Source organism: Bos indicus x Bos taurus, chromosome 2 (genome assembly GCF_003369695.1).
Source record: "Bos indicus x Bos taurus breed Angus x Brahman F1 hybrid chromosome 2, Bos_hybrid_MaternalHap_v2.0, whole genome shotgun sequence".
Taxonomy (NCBI): Eukaryota; Metazoa; Chordata; class Mammalia; order Artiodactyla; family Bovidae; genus Bos; species Bos indicus x Bos taurus.
The window spans coordinates 35,938,180-35,952,087 of record NC_040077.1 but is presented as its reverse complement, the minus strand read 5'-3'; the positions used below and the strand labels follow the sequence as shown (position 1 = coordinate 35,952,087).

At 42.4% G+C, this 13,908-nt stretch overlaps 1 protein-coding gene across 7 annotated transcripts in view; it reads right to left on the bottom strand.

The window, feature by feature from the left end:
- Positions 1-10,548: 10,548 nt before the first annotated feature.
- RBMS1 (RNA binding motif single stranded interacting protein 1) overlaps positions 10,549-13,908 on the bottom strand; it is a 220,220-nt gene continuing 216,860 nt past the window's right edge. For all 7 annotated transcript variants that reach the window (XM_027559581.1, XM_027559573.1, XM_027559558.1 and 4 more), the window contains one exon: positions 10,549-13,166. The gene's annotated coding sequence lies outside the window, so the exon portion shown is untranslated. The remainder of the gene's footprint in view (positions 13,167-13,908) is intronic.

Here is a 13,908-nt window from a genome sequence, read left to right as displayed (position 1 = left end):
TCACCCCCGCTGCCCACTCGCCTCCCTCTCAGGTGCTGCCTGTGACTGAGGAGTGAAAGGTCTGGAAAAAGAGCATGCCACACCCCACGCAGGTGGTGGCACATGAGACTCCTGCAGCTTTTCTTTGTGCTGGAAGGGCTGAGACTCGGAGAAAACTGTGAGAGCCATTGGCCATCCAGGAGAGGAGGAGCATTGTTGAGGCTGAGGAGACGGAGCCAGCGGGAACTGGGGCGGAGGGTGATGAGGGCTGGCCCAGGAGCAGCCTGGTGTGTTCCACAGTTCCCTTGGATGTCTGTGGACACCACAGAAACATCTGAGGCACTGGGATACCCTAAGGAGGAATGACATCCTTGCTTAGTTAAGCCTTGTTCCTTCTTTTCAAGAGAAAGGAAGGGAGCTATTTTTCATTGTTCACAGCTGAGAAGCCACCACAACTCTACATGGGGCGCTATAGTGGTTCTATCTTGACCCTCACCTTCCAAGTCCGGTGAGGGCTAGACCCCTAGGCAATGGGTCCTCATCCTCCCTGACCTTTGCCAGTACTTACCTCTCACCCCCTGGACTCTTACTTGTAGTTCTTGCTTTTTGTCTTGTTTTATTTTAAATCTCAAGTAGAAGTATTCTTTGCATGAAAGACAGCTATTTCATCTACTCTCAGGGTCAGTGATGACCACTTTGAAAACATTTTGGCATTATCGTGTAAGGCTGAAGCTAGGCATAACCCCATGACCCAGCAACTCTACTCCTGGGCATATATGTGTTTAGTAGCTCAGTGTTGTCCGACTCTTTGTGAATGTTTGGACAGTAGCCCGCTAGGCTCTTCTGTCCACGGGATTTTCCAGGCAACAATACTAGATTGGGTTGCCATTTCCTCCTTCAGGGGATCGTCCTGACCCAGGGATCAAACCCGCATCTCCTGTGTCTCCTGCATTGCAGGCAGATTCTTTACCCCCTGAGCCATCAGGGAAGCTGGGCATATACCTTGCAGAAATACAGGCACAGATGCACTTAGCATTTTCATCATAGCATGTTCAGAATACCCAAGAGCTCCCATGTCTATTAAAAATAAAAGACACTCTTTGGTATATTTATACAATGAAATACTATGTAATGATAAAAATAAACAAATTACAGCTAAGCAAAAATGCATGATTAAATCTTCAAGATATAATATTGTGCAAACATGTCAGCTACAACAAAATATTGAATGTACAATTCCATTTATACACAATTCAAATAAAGACAGAACTAAACATTTTAGGTGATATAATCATAAAGAAAACTGAGAACATGAACAATATAGTCTGTGTAGTGTTACCTGGGCTTCCCAGGTGGTTCAGTGGTAAAGAACCCCCTTGCCAATGCAGGAGATGTGGGTTCAATCCCTGGGTTGGGAAGATCCCCTGGAGAAGGAAATAGCAAACCACCCCAGGATTCTTGTCTAGGAAATCCCATGGACAGAGGAGCCTGGTGGGCTACAGTCCATGGGATCCCAGAGTTGGACACAACTTAGCAACTAACCAACAAGTGTTACCTGATGAGCTGAAGGAGGGTTTGATGACGGACAAGGGGCACCATGGTGGGGGGTGGCCAAGGGAAGGGGTTGAGTTCTATTTCTCCAGCCGAGTGGTGGTTGAGGGTACTCATTTTGCTATGAGAGTTAGAGCTGTACATCTATGGCTTTGCACTTTTCTTAGCTTATTTCAGAGTTGTAAAATAGTCCAAAAGAAGGCAGTTATTTATTGCCTAATTATTCTCAGGGAGTTTAGGTACTGAGTTGAATAAAGGCAAAAGAGAAGTTATCCAGGTTGGGGAGGCCATCCTAGAAGTGAGAGGAGAAGGGGTAAAGGTGCAGCGTACAGAAAGCTTCTGAGATTTTAAAGTTCAAGTTGGGAGTGTGGCTGGAGGTGAGACCCCAGAGATGGTGGAAATGAGGTCGTGAGGGAGCCAGGCATTTCGACTTGGTGGGCTGTGGAAGAATCTCAAGCAGAAGAATGAAATTTCAAGAAGAGGAGGCCTGTCAACAGTGCTAAGTGCAGGCAGGATCATTCAGATCAGGATGAAAGTCCTCTGATTCCGGTCTCGCTGGGATGAGAACAGTGCAGTGGAGAACTGGGGCAGACCCCAGGCCACAGTAGGATGAGGTGGGAGCCGAGACCGGAAGTAGAGACATCACCCCGGCCAATGCTGCTGGAAGGGCCAATTGGAGAAAAAGAAATGAGATGGTTTAGGTTGGTGAATTCACGCTTTCTCCATGACCATAAAAGGTGGTAGTTCTTCTTTTCATTTTCAAAAACTCAAAAGTATTTATTTCAGAGGCTTCAGAATTAATTCATGGGTAATGAGATGATTCACCTTTAAGAAATTATTCTGGTGCTTTGTGACACTGGACCGGATTCACTATTGAAGTGCTGGAAAAAGGCCTGGGAAATCAGGGGTTTGCTGTGCTGGAGTTTCTACAGGATGGTGGATTTGGGGCCTCAGAGATGGCAACTCAGTGTGGGCATCTTAGGAATCTCTCTCTCCCCAATGTACTGCACATCGAATTTGGTGGCTGAGAGCTGTTCACCAGGTCCTCAAGGACAGCTTGGAGGTCAGTAATGTCAATCATTGGAATTCATCTTATCTTCCTTTTTTTCTCCTCTGGTCAAACGTTCTAATACTAGTTTTCCTACCTAAGACCCTTCCTTTTTTTTAAAATTGATTTTCTGGTTGGTAGGTAGATTATGATGATTTTTTCTTTATTTTTGATTGGAGGATAATCGCTTTATAACATTGTGTTGGTTCCTGTCATACATTAACGCTAAGTCACGATTTTCTCCTTCCTCTCTTTCTCTTCTTTCTGCCATCCTCTCGTGTCTCTCTGTATGTCTCCTCTGTGGGTTTTCCACTGGTGTGCTGCAGTCCATGGGGTGGCAAAGAGTCAGACACAACTTGGGGACTAAACAACCGCAACAAAAACAACAACTTTCCTGTTCTTCAACTTCCTGATTCAAGCCTTTTACCATGCTCCATCTGACAGCGGGAGGAAAGCAGATGCCACTGGGGCAAATTTAGGGCATCACAGAGGCCCCCTTCCCCTGGAGAGCACTCACCCTCTATGGCAGAATGACCATTCCTGTCCCCCTGATGTTGGTTCTGTCTCCCTCTGTGCAGAGTAGAACCAACTTCCTTCCCACCGCTGACTCCCAGCCTGAGCAGGAGGGCAAGGCTGAGGCACCTGTCTGGCCGAGAGGGTGTCAGAGATGGGAGGCTGGTCACACACTGGGGATCTGATCAGATGAGTATGTGTATCAAGGAGGTAGAAGCCAGGTTCTTTGATGTCAGAAAAGAGACTTGCAAATAAGAAAAAATGAACTCTGTCATGTTCGATTAGACTTGGAGATCTGGATGTACAAACGTATGTTTTTCAATATGTAGAGATCATGGAGTAAATGCAGATGTAAATGTGTGTTGCACACCTACACACACACACACACACACACACACTCTTTAACCCTATTCACTGATGGAGCTGGAGGACACTGACATATCAGTAGCAAAGAGATTATCTAGTACCCAAATCTTACCTTTCAAACACCATTCTCTGCTAAAAGGAACCAGGAGTCCTTGGAGAAATGGCTGAATCCAGGACTGGAACAGGGAGAGTTCAAGGTGAACTTGGCACATCTGTTGGAGCCAGCAAGCAAGAAAAGGCCTGAAGAATCATGGGGACCCATCTTTAAAAACACATAAGCTGGCTTGCAGGAGTTAAGAGTTTCCACTTGCCACGTTAGGGACAATTTGAGCATCAAAACGAGTGATGATTGTAATGGATTAGAACTCATTGAACAAGAAGAAAACCCTGAGTCCATACTTAGAGAAATAAATCAATGAATAAATTCAAGTTTGAGGAAGTTTAGCATATTGATATGTTTCAAAATATCTCCCCACAAACTAATTATTAATTGCAAAGTGGGAAGTAGTAACTTTACAGGGGAGACACCTGGGAGACACCACTTGAACTAAATGACCAAAGGGAACATCATCAATAATGAGACAAATTGAAATCACACACCTCCCAGAGGGATGCAGTGAGGAGAACACAGCTCCATTTTGGTGATATTCCTGCCGAAGGGGGAGAACCACACAGAACGGTCAAACAAACCAATCTGAGGACACTCTGCAAAATAACCTGCCTGGGATCTTCAATTGGGGCCAAATCACAGAAGTCAACTAAAGACTGAGGAGATATTTCAGACTGAAGGAAACTAAAGGAACACAGATGACTAAAGTCAATGCATAATTTCAAACTGGATCTTTGTACTACAAAGGCATTACTGGAATACTTAGTGATGTATCAGCAAGACTTTCCTTATTTTGATGGTTGTATTGTGATCACGCAGGAGAATATCCTTGTGTGTAGAGGGTCATGGAGCATTGGGTTGATAATTTGCTTTTTTAAAAAAATAATGTTTATTTATTTTTGGCTGTACTAGGTCTTTGCTGCTTTGTGTGAGCTTTCTCTAGTTGCAACAAACAGGGGTTACACTCTAGTTGTGGTATGCTGGCTTCTCTTGTTGCAGAGCATGGCTGCTCTAGGGCACATGGGCTCAGTAGGCACATAGGCATAGTTGCTCTGCAGCATGTGGGATCTTCCCGGGTCAGGGATCAAACCTGTGTCTCCTGCATCGGCAGGGGGATTCTTTACCACTGAGCCACCAGAGAAGCCCTGATGATCTGCTTTTGAACATGTCAAGATAAAAGCTTTTTGGTACTATACTTACAATTTTTATGTTTCAAAAAAATTTTTTTTTAAATTAAGAAACAAATTCAATGGCACCACCACTTTGGGGAAAAAGAGACAGATGTTATAAGGTAAACACAAGATTCCCACTGAGAAAACATGAGAGATTTTGTGTTCATGGTGGGCCACACAAGGCTGTACTTCGATGTCCTCGGAGGTCCCTATGCTCCCTCCTCAGCTCTCAAGGGTCCTTTGATGAAAAACTAGAGAAGCAGTATTATTTTGAATCTTTGGAAAGTTTCAGTATTAGGTAATGGAACGTGCCATGATCCTGCTTCCCAGCTCTCAGGTTTTGCCACCAAGGAGCAGTGAATGCCTGCCCAAACCAGCCCACCCAGCCACTACCCACTGGGTGGGTGGGGTGGAGGGTGCTGCTTCTGATTGAAGGAAGAAACAAGGAAGAAATGGGCATAGGGCCTCAGGCATCACAGGGAGTGCTCAGTAAGAGGCAGGATGACTTGGGGCTGGCACCTTTTTTTCCATTGAGGGGCTCAATGTGGAAGAGAAAGGAGCACTTGGAACATTTGTGCTGTTGCAAAGCAGAGATGTGTCTTAAGGAAGCAGAGCAATTGGCTTGGTGAGAGCGGTGAAGTATACTGCATAAGCACATTTGAGAAGAGACCCAGTTGAGAACATTCACTACGAGTCTATAGCCTTCCAGTCCCTTTCATGGACTGGTGCTTTGGGAGGTGGCCTTGGCTTTCACTGAGGGGCCCTACCTGAAACCACCTTGGGAAAGTGGGATTGTGTTGGCACAGAAAGGCAGCGGAAGACTCTGCCCAGTGCTTCCTCCAGGCATCCCTTCTAAATCTAGTAAATACCTTTTCGCAGAGGATCTGGTAGTCTTGTACTCTTTGACTAGATGTGTATACCTTTCTTCCTTTTCACTCTGGCTGCCAGGAAACTCAAAACCATTGACTTTCAACTATAGGGATGACAGAGGCCTTTTGGCTTGCAGAGCTACATCCTATGCTCTCCTTTTCTCTTCATAGTTAACGTCCCAAGCTCTGATTTTTACATTTGTTTTGTTGTGTTTCTGGTAAGTTGTTTCAAACCTTTGTAAAAATAAAGGTTGGTAAAGCAAACAGAGACAGACAGAAGAATCACTGGGAGAGTGAAAGTTGAGAGAAACAAAATCTTCTCTATAAAACTGAGTTAAACATTAGGATGAAAATCATGCATATAGCAAGAAGAGAAGTTCCTTTGGTTATTTCTTAGGCAAGGAGGCTAGGAATAATACACATAATTATTCTGCATATGTCAAAGCAACGTGTAACAAAGTGGATATGATGAGACTGCTGGCTAGATATCCGTGAACAAAGTAAAAAATATGAGTTCTCAAGACAACAATGGACATGGGAGAGATGGCTATACAGATGATTGCAAATCCACAATCTTGTGTGTGCAGAATACTTGACCAAGGCGGGTAAAAGAAGACACTATTAGGAAATATATTACACTTCATTGTTTACCACAAACCAAAACAAGATGATACTTTCTTGTTACACATCCCAAGACTTTCAGAGCAGGAGTGACGAAAAGTCCACTCTTCGGACATCTGCTCCCAGTCTCACTCTGCAAGGCCAGAGCTACAACAGACTTCGTTTGTCTGCCTGACAATTTCATCTGTCAGAAGGCAGAGGAACTAGGGAGGAAATGGCTGCTTTGGAGTAAATTCTTATCAGTGAAAAAGGAACTAACTGGTTGGTGATGTGAAAATGACAAGAATCTCAGGAGAGCACATTTATGTACTCACAGAACTCCCAAAGCTCTTTATTTAGATCACACTTTGGTTACTCCTCCTTGAAACAGTGTCACTTACGTACCGTCTCTCTACAGGAATGTCCCTTGGGGACTGGGACAACATCGTGTCATCTTTGTGTCTTCTGATGTCTGGTGCAGTACTTTTTAATGCAAGAAATTAATCAAATGCACTGAATTGCAATATAATGAACATAGCTATTTGCATAATTTCAGGATAACCTGACAAGATTCTTTTGAAACTTTTCCCCCTGATTATAGAATGTTTTTATTGTAGACAACTAGAATAATTTGGAAAAGTATGAGAAAATACAAACTTTCCCTTATTTTTTCATCCATATGTAAGTACTTGGAAGTACCTTCATCTTTTGTAAATACTGCTTCAAAATTAAGATCATACTGTATCTACAGTTCTATGCCTGAATTCTATTTACCTTATATTCTTTTTAAAAAAAAACCTTTTAAAAAAGTATTATTTTTGACTGTGTTGGCTCTTCATTGCTTTCTTGCTGGCTATCTCTAGTCACAGCGAGCAGGGACTACTCTTCGTTGGAGGGCGTGGGCTTCTCATTATGGTGGCTTCTCTTGTTGCAGAGCATCGGCTCTAGGGTGTGTGGGCTTACGTATGTAGCGCACAGGCTCAGTAGTTGTGATTCATGGGCTTAGTTGCTCCACAGGCATGTGGAATCTTCCTGGAATGGAATCTTCCTGGACCAGGGATTGAACCTGTGTCCCCTGCATTGGCAGGTGGATTTTTATTCACTGCACCCCCAGGGATGCTCTTTATATTCTGCATTTCATGCCGTGAAAATGTTTTCATTTAAAAATGACTATAGCATGTCTTTATTAGAATCAATCGTCGTGACAAAAACAAAACAATACCCACAGGGTTTTTAATTGGCTGTAAGCTTTAAGAAATGAGATGTCAAGAAGGAAATGATTTCATCTGCAACAGAGGGACAGGGTTTTCCTGGGGTTCTGGATTGTATCCCGAGTCACTGTGGTCCATCTGGAGGGTGAGCTGCCGGTGTGGAGTGTGGAGCCAGAGCTAATGAGGGACAGTTAAAGCTGCAAGGAGTGTTTAACCCAGAGATCTGTGGAGCCAGAGTTGTCCATATTTGAGGGATGACTGACTTGTCTCATTTTTTAAGAAGATTTTTAAAGCAAATGCCATACATTAAAATAGACTTTTTTGGGTGTACAGCACTATGAATTTTAGCACACACATAGATTTGGGTAACCACCACCATCAGGACAAAAATAGGTTCTTCCTCCCCCAAACTCTCCTGTGCTATCCCTTCGTGGTCACAGCCTCCTGTGTCCACTAACTCTGGCAATCACTGACACACCCTCTGTCACTATGCTTCTGTTTTTTCAGAAATGGGAATGACGGACTTAACTCTGTGGCATCTCAGTTGGCAGAACTAAGGCTGATTGATAGGTAGAAATTAACAGATGCAAACTTGACTTTTTAAGCAAGTTTGAGAGCTGGTCCAAAAAGATACAGGAAGCCAAGAAAGGTGGGAAGTGCCCCGTACCTGTAAGTATTCAAGCAGAAGTGACTTCAGGAATCCTAGAGGGTAGGAGACACCTGTAGTCTCCTTTATGTATTTTGTGTAAATGAGCAGTGGAATAACCTAGATCAAATCTCAAAACACAATAATAATAATAAAATGGAGCAATAGCATTAGAGCTTGTATTTAATCCAAAGCCACCTGTTTTCAATTCTGAGCAGCCCACAGACCTGCCAGCACTTTCTTGCACTTGGAGTCATAAGGTCTGGCAAGGTTTTTGGCTCCCTCCCTGACTCCAGCTTCCTTGAATCTTAAAAGTCACATAAGTTTACTTGCCAGTCTCAGCAACAATGCTCTCAGAAGGGAGCTGCCAGCATTGGGCAACACTTCTTACCATTAACTCCCAGTTCAAGAACCCTGTAATCCCCAGCGGTGTGCACACCTCAATTTCCACCAGCAGCGCCCTCTCCGATGCCAGGGCCTCCCGCCTTAGGATCTCACATACGCAGATAAAGAGAGACAAAGTCCTCCCTCTAGTGGCTTCAGTGGGAACACTCCCAGGTCCTGTTAAGATCCAGAGCATCAAGATGGGAGACAATCTGGAGCCATTCCACAGGACTCAAATTCCATCGCCTGGCCAGGATCACCCACACGAAGGATGGGCGCACAGCACCACCCCCTAGCTGTGTGCTGGACCCCCTGGGCATTGCCCTGCAGCCTGCCCAGCGTGGGCGCCGGTGTCCCCCTACTCCCTTGCTTATCTCATCACATTGCTATTCAAGGGGAAGAAACTGCTCGGCTTTTCTTTAACTCTGGCTCTGAGTTTTCCTTCTTCACCTACTTGTCATCTTCTGAAGCTTTTCGTGCATTGTGGGAGGAGGGTGGTGGTGACTAGTCTGTGATCTTTATCCAAAGGCCCTGGATCTTCTCCTTTTTGGCTATTTCAGTGGAATGAGGCTATTGTGGTCTCATTTGAACATTTTTCAGCCCCTGCTCAGGCTGGGAGGCATGGCCTTTCCGTGTGACTTTTTAAGCAGCATTTATGAAATTTGAGAAGAGGCAGAATGCAGGCTCCAGGGGATATAGCCTGCCCCACTGCCCTTGAAAGGCATGGGAGAAAACGGGGCTTCCATCCACCACTGCTCTCTCATTTTGGCCCACAGAGAGGGAAGGATGCACACCAGGGAGCCGGTGCCAGCTTCCTCCCTGCCTTCCAAGGCAAGAATTCCACCCCGCTGCTCGGACCCTGGCCCCTGATGATGACCCCAGGAACCTGGGGTGAATCCCCAGGGGTGCTGCAGGTCCTCTCTCTATGTGTGAGCGATAGCTCCTTTTTTATTCATCAGCAATCTGGCTTGCTCAGCCCTGTTGCTCAGATAGAAAAGGTGCTCTGAAAAGGCATTTATCAGTTTCTGTATGAATGACAGCCCCTGGGTGTCCCAGGACTCCAGTGACATGAGCCATCTTAAAAGAACAAAAATGAGGTTAACAAAACCTAAGGAGCCCAGTAGTACTTTTTTCCTGCCTCTGGTCGGTGGTCCTATGAAGGAGCATGGGGACCCCAAGGATGCGACAGAACATGAGATTACGCTGCTTACATTCTTGGCAGCTTGCCTTCATCTCAACGAGGCCACACTTTGCTCCTGCCCCGACATCTTACGCTCTGATGCACTGGTTATCATCAGAGAACTTGGCTTCCTTTACTCAAGGAGCCAGAGAGTACTGGGGCTTTCTCGGCTCTGGCAAGTCAAGTGCTCTAAACCTCTTGTATTTAATTCACATATCACATTGCATGGGAGGCAGACAGAAATGGGAGGCTACGGATATTTTTCTTGCCCATTCCTTTCAACAGGACAGAGTCACTGGGCAGCAGAAAAAGAAACCTTTATAACTACACTAAAATATTTCATTTACCTTGGGTAAAAGTCAAGTTCTTATACTAAGAGTCTCTCATAAAGCATGTCAGTGTGGGAAAGAGTGTTGTGTCTTTCCTCCATGAATGTTGCACCAGAGCCTCCTACTGGGCACAGCCAAATGAGGTCACGAACGGAGGCCCAAGTCATCAAGGCAGGGGTGAGACCATCTTGAAACCCTTACCTGTGAACCTGCTTATGAGACAGTGACAGTTTTTATTCTGTCTCCCTTGCTGGGCAATGACAGTACCACCGTCAAAAGGTAGCAGGAAGGAAGGAGGGAGGAGAGGGATATGGTTCTTTGACCTTTAAGGACAGACCAAAGGTGGAATTTGCCGAGAGGAAACGTGGTGAGCTAATGGTTGTCCTTGCGTCCATGAACTGAAATAGCCAAAAATGAGACGGTGGGATGGTTTTTCCAATTCTTTCAAAGGAAATGTATTTTGAATACATACTGAATCTAAAATAATTTGCAACTCAATTTCCAACCAATTCACTGAACTGAAGGAAGAGATCAGAAATGAAATGAAATTCTGATACACATTTAACCTAAAAAGAAACTGACAGGAAAAAATAAAATTTCAGATGTTTTTTATTCAAAGGTTTTCAAAAGAAATAAAACAGAAAAAAGCTAACAATCTGATCAAATGTACAGTTCAAAAATGTCTTTTGGCGTTTAACAACAAGTCCTAGGAAAGAAAACTACAGAGTTATCTTGAACCGGACAAATAAGTTACCACTGGCAAGTTTGTGGCACTAGTAAAACAAAAATAAAAAATTAACTCTCTTGATCATATAGATATCTCTATGAAAATCTTTTTTTTTTCAATCTGTACAAAAGGTCTTTCTTCATAAATTAATTTTTTTATAATTTAATGGCTGTCTACTATGTGATGTTTAACTGATTTTTTTTTTCTTTTTTTATGTACAGAGGTTATGTTTCCCAAATCTTACCCAGACGAGTATGGCACTTAGTTCAGACATTTCTAGCAGCAGATTTTCCCTCCTCTCTAACTGAGCTATCAAATTTCTGTCTTAACTAATGCAAAAATATCAAGTAGTGAGAGACCCAGGTTTATAACGTACTAGGTACAAAGAGGGCGCTGCGTTCGGTCTGGACTTTCACAAAGCAGTAATATTCCAGGGAGCATAGAACCAATAATACCACAACTTTAAAAAAAGGAAACAAAAACAAAAACAAAAACACATTTCTCTTATGACTATGTAATTTTCACTAGAATCTACACTTCTCAGAGCAGCAAGGACTTTTGAAACTATGAAATGTCACTGACATCTATAATCAAATACAAGCATAAATTTTAAGAACTAAAAAATACTCGAAAGAAATAACTGCTTAGGCCTAGCTCCTGAGCTAGGAAGGATTTGGTCTGTGGAAACAGGGAGGGCCAGCAACCTGTCCCAGCACAAAAGAAAATAGACTCTGAGGTAGATAACTGATCACACACAGTTGACCAGACAAGTACACAGTTTTGGAAGACAACTTAATTTACCATTGCTTTTCAAACATATGCAATTGTCTTAATAAAAGAGCTTTAATAACAGTGAATTATCTTCTAGGTACTAAAGTAGAAATAACTGTGTATTTATGAATCAGGAATTTCATAGTTTCAAAATTGGGTTTTCTTTACACTGAACACTTGTAGTGATGATGTAAAGTGTGGCACTGCTTGGATCCAAATCCTCCTTCATGCTTTTTTGTGTGTGTGTCCATACATCAATTAAAATTAGAAAACCTAAATGCAAAGGTACAAAAAAGGCACATTCTCCTAACCGCAAACTGGTCCGGCAAAAATAAAGAGCACAGAAGATGTGATGCTGAGACTAGTTGGAGCTACTGGTTACTGGCTCTTCGGTCTTTGGTGAAGTTACCTTTAAAAGTGCCAAGTAATTTTTATTTCTCAAATTTACATAATAGAGAGAGCTAGTAGCCAATCATTTTGCTTCTATTCATATCTCAGCTTTATGTTTGAAGATAAATCCTTACTTTTAGCTTTTGCCATTTAGTTGCAATAGCAACATTTTTTTTTCTCGGTTTGCCAGATCTCAGGCGTCATTCTCATTCTAAAGCACTATCATTAGTATAAAGGAAGGACAAAACATTCGGTGACTCCCCTCCCCCACCCCCCACCCCCTGCCCCAACGCTACCTACACTAAATCTAGAACATCAAGTTAGTTTTTTTTTTTTTCCTGAAAAAAGGCAAAAAAGACTTTACATTGCATCATACAGCAGATATCCTAAATCAGTCAAACTATCAGAGGAAACTGTTGGCGTACAGCCTTACAAACAATTCACCCTATTAAAAGTTCCCCAGTCAGAAAATGTGTTTCACACAAAACAGTTTTCCCTTCTTGCATTTCACTACCTTACACATTATGTGAAAAATCATTAAAAACACCTACTACATATTTAAAAAAGCCAAAATTTCAGCAACTTTTATTGACTACCTTTTAAAAGCCCTATGCTGCTGTTTTACAAGGCATAATAGACCAGCCCATTTGGTCAAAGCATTCTACATCATTAGTTTGAACTAACTTTTACTGAAACAGCTACAGCATCAAAAGAGTTAAGGCAAATTGGAATTCATAGAAAAGGATAAGACACTTCACACGACGTGGAAAGGAAAACGGAAAAAGCTAAGAGAGACACTGGCGGTCACACTCTCACTGCAAGCACAGAACACCAGGGGTGAAGTCGGACTATTTAAACGTCAGAAAGCCCATTTCATACAGCGGGAAAAACACAACGAAACACAAGATGAACAAAACCACAAGAATCCGGTCATGCACTTGAGTAAGTCTTCATGGTCTTTGTGCACACCCAGAGAATTGAAGTTTTCTTTTTTTTTTTCCCTTTTTTCTTTTTTTTTTCTTTTTTTTGCATCATAACATTTGATAAAAATCTTTTTTTTTTTTTTTTTTGCTTATTTTTTTGTTTTTTGTTTTTTACTAAAATAAACCTGTTCAGGGGAACAGCTACTAGATGAATTTAAGGGTTTTATGCACCTTATAGAACTTATAGCAAAAATAGTTTTAGTTGATTTCATTATAAATAACGTTTTCAAGAACCTGTGCAAAACTGTCAATAATTTCCTAAAGCACAATTGATCAGAAAAATCCATGATTGTTCAGCCTTCACAACCTTCTTCATGTAAGAACACCCTTCTGTACATCTGGAAGAGAAAAATATAGAAAAACAAATGCTCTTGTAACTGTTGGTGTAACAGACCACAGAGCTTTGTCATTTCTTTCTTGCTTTAAAGACATATATGTTTGAGAAAGGATCTGCTCATCACTGGTGGTAGGTCAGTAAATGCAAGTTCTGGAACTGAGGGTCGCTTTCTATGTCCCGAGTCCACCTTTCAAATCTCAGACCTGCAACATACTTCACCAGGGCAATCTAGAAACCCAAGTGTTCTATGTTCCACACAGTTGTTCAATGTAACCTGCATGGCAGAGTGCAAGTTTTGAGATACGTGGTTCAAGTGAGAGTAAGGAAAGCAATCTATCAATCTAAGGATGCTCACATTTGATTCTGTCAAGATACTGCTAGTCTTGTAATGCTAGACTAAGCAAAATCTCACACTGTTTTTCCTTCAGTCTGTGAGCATTAAAATAATATAAATATAGGATATATATATATATATATATATAGGTATATACTCTCTCACACACACATATCTATCTATCTATATATATAAAAATGTAGGACAAATTTGGTACCTGGTATTCTCTGATTATGTTACTGATTCTGGAGGCAGATAGGGAGGGAGAGACAGCAAACATACATTTGATGTCAATATAAGGCACTGTGTTCTTTTTGGACAGAATACTTAATTTACAAGACCACAAAATCCCTGATTTTAAGATTTCAGCAACACTGGATTCCCTTGCCATGATTGAAGCAGCGTGACC